The sequence below is a fragment of the Chrysochloris asiatica genome, unplaced genomic scaffold (assembly GCF_000296735.1).
Source record: "Chrysochloris asiatica unplaced genomic scaffold, ChrAsi1.0 scaffold00335, whole genome shotgun sequence".
Taxonomy (NCBI): Eukaryota; Metazoa; Chordata; class Mammalia; order Afrosoricida; family Chrysochloridae; genus Chrysochloris; species Chrysochloris asiatica.
This window is the reverse complement of record NW_006408853.1, coordinates 2,280,459-2,284,169: the sequence shown is the minus strand read 5'-3', so window position 1 is coordinate 2,284,169 and position 3,711 is coordinate 2,280,459.

Genomic DNA, 3,711 nt, shown 5'->3' with positions numbered 1-3,711 from the left:
CCTCAGCTATTTTGTGTGGCCACAGTGTTCTGCCTTCTAGCCCTTCTGGCCTTTCCATCTCTAAAGTGGTCTGTTATTTTCCTAGGATTTTCTGCCCTCCCCCTCACCAGAACTGCCCATTAACATCCCATCTTGTCTAAGCTCAGGCATCACATTCGCAGGGAAGGGTCTTCAGCCCGGGAGAGTCATGTAAACTCCTCAAATTTCCTAACCCTGTGGGGTTGCATGAATTATCCCCATTTTATTGGTGCCTAGAGGAGCAATCAGAGCACTGAAGGCACTGTATAATAACTACTAGACTGCTAGCCATGGGTCAATAGTTCAAACCCACCAGACACTCAACAGCAGAGATATGAGACTTACTGTTCCTGTAAAGTTTACAATCTCTGAAATCCTATATAGGGTTTCTATGAGTCAGAACCCACTCAACAATACCTAAGAGCAGCAACAACAACAATGGACTACAGTTTTTATGTGTAAAATGAACATATTTAATAAACTTCTGTTTCTCCCTTTACCATCTTTCCATATAGACCAATTTCGCACAAAAATGCTTTTAAAGAAAACAGATGAATAAAAACTGTTCACTTATCTTATCTCTCAGATACTAACTCAGTGTCTTTAAAAGGTTTAAAATGGCTTTTCAATCTGTTGTTCCCATCCACCAATCCTTTTTCTATATGAAGGTAGGAGGAATAATAAGATCTTTAATTTTCAGCTCTGATATTTCTTTTGAATGGACAATTGTTCATAGAGGATATACAGCTAGTAACATAAGCTAATAAAGACAGTATTTTAGATGTACTCTTTTCCACCATGTCTATTCAAAAGTGATACCACTTCGGCTCTAGATCTCTGTCAACATGAAAACATAAACAAAATATTGTAATTGTATTGACCATTTTTCATACTTTAACTTCAGGAGAGTTTTATTTAGCTTGTATATATAACTTAGTCTCCATGTTGATATTCTATTTCATAGAACATCAGATGGCTAAAACACAAAAATGACACCTGCAAAAGGAATTAAATAAAGAAGGAATATTTACTGTTTTTCCTTCTTGTGTCTGCCAGCTGTATGCATAGAAATATGCAAAACAAATACAATCTATAATGCTGGTTTCCTTACAGACACCATTGGAAGTTGTTAGCACAGTGCCCAGACATTCATCAAATATTAAATCATAAAGAATATAAGCAGAAAACCATATTTGGCCTTCACATGCAGCATTGACAGTGCTAGGGAATTAGATCAGGATTCTCTGCCATCTGTGGGCTTGTTTGAAGTACAAGTGGTGCCATTGACCTATAATGATTTAACATTCCTCTTGGGAGTACAGAGAGTAGAGTCACATATGGGTTGTATACAAAATAAAGGAATAAACCGTAAAATATGGAGCTTGCTATTTAGCACTTTAAGGTCAAGTGATATGACTCTAGTAGCTTTATTAAATGAACATACTCAAGGGGATAATAAATATTTCCTTGGTTCATAGCTCTATACTACAAATCATCATATTTCTTGCAGATCTCAGACTGATATGATAATTTGTGGGTTATTACATATACTCTGGTAGTGTAGTGGTTACAAATCGGGCTGCAAACCTCAAGGTCAGCAGTTCAAAACTACCAGCTGTTCTGTGGGAGAAAGATGAGGCTTTCTGCTCCTGTAAAGATTTACAGCCTCGGAAACCCTGTACAGGGTGGCTAGGAGTCGGAACTGACTCCACGGCAGGTAACAACAACAACGTATAATTCACACTAAATTCAATTATCACATTTCTTAGCCTGTTGTTGTTTGTTCTCTGTTTGCTATTGTTGTTGTTAAGTGCCATCGAGTCAATTCTGACTCATAGAAACTCTTGTATAAGATTTGCAAGGAGTGGCTGGTGGATTGAACTGCTACCTTGTGGTTGAAACTGACCTTGCAGTGCAGAGCTTATCCTACAGTGCCACACTAGTTTGCCCTTGTTGTCATGTAAGACTATGAATAAAACCAATCTAAATTACTATCCAAATTAATGTACCTAATTTCAGATCTCACCTAGGAGAAAGTATGAAGCTTTTGACATAGGTTTTAGTGAAGAAAACATCAGCTGCTTAAAAATTAAACAAAAATTGAATTTAATGCATTTATTAATGGAAACCTATTTTTTTTTAAAAATGGATTGTGGAAATGGCTTCAAAACTGTAAATATATTAACAATCACTAGACTATACATCTTAAATAGATGAGCATTGTGGTAAGAAAGGAGTCCTGGTGTGGCTCTGTGGGTTAATGCACTGGGCTGCAAAGTCGGTTTGAACCACAAAGTCCGTGGTTCAACTCACCATTCGCTCCTCAGAAACTCTATACAGAGTCGCTAGGGGTTGGAATCGACTCAATAGCACTTAACAACAACAGCAATGTGATGGCTGGAACCGCAATTGGTTTACCAGGGACAGACCAAATGATTTCACAGCCTTATATAGCTTGTGGACTGGACATTCTCACCCCTGAATGAAACTTATGCGCCTGTTATGACATACCCACAAATTCTCTTTAAACCTTTCAAGACTAAACTATTTTCTGCTTTAGTTGCTTTAGACTCTATTGAATGTTTCTATAATAGAAGGCATTTTTAGCCAAATGAAAATAAAATATTGATGTAATGTGGATTTTGAGACAATTAGTGGTACACAGGTGTCCCAAAGGGTCACTGGTGCTATCTATGTTTGGTAAGATGAGGCCTGTTTCTTAAGGTTCACATCAGATGGCAACACACACTAAAAGTGAGATAATAAATTCCCACTGAGCCCCAGAGATGGACAATGTTGGTGTGCATTATATGTACCTTCAGTCACAAAAGGAAAAACTGTCATTTGTGACTCAGAGGCTACCTATATTGCATTAAAGTGCATGTATTTTGCAAAAATTCTAACATGTTTCCAAATTAGTCTGTAAAAATAAGCACTCACAGTATTGGAGTCTTAAATTAACAAGTATTCTATATAATATTTGATTTTACAGCACCATGCCAGAATTTTGTTATTATCTAATTTCAATATTCTTCATGTTACTAGTCATTTAGTATTAAAAACTGTATTTGTCTTTAAGATTTGCAACCAAATTAGTTAAAAATAGTTGACCTTTATTTTTGTTTTCTCTGCAACAGTAATTTTTATCAACTTTTAATTGTTTATGTTGTACTGGTATGCTTTATCTATTTTAATGTGTTTTTCTAGACAGTGATTTTTTGTTTTTAATTTTTTTTTTGTCCATAAATTACTCTTCTGCCTATTTATCAATTGCAGAGTACTTTTGCTTTCAACTTCATTATTTTTTGCTTTTCTCTGTATCAGTCTTGTCTTCCTTTTTATTGGATTATTTTTTGTTTATAGAAACTGTTTTAACAATCATTTTTCCTAATTGTTTTAATTGCAGTTTTGATTATCTCTTTGACAAATTAATGGAGTAAAATGGCATTGCTCTCTTTTTTAATATACTGTTTCTTTCCAGTTTTACATCATGTTAGTCAAAGAATTTCTAATCTGGAAGTATTTTGAGGGTTTTTCATGTGGCTTAATATGTGAACATTTTTTATAAATACTCCACAGATATTATATCATTTAATAGTATGCTAACCAATAGATCCATTTTGTAAGAAGTGAAGCCAGAGTGCTCCTTGGAGGCCAAGGTGGCCAAACTTCATCTCTCATACTTCAGACATA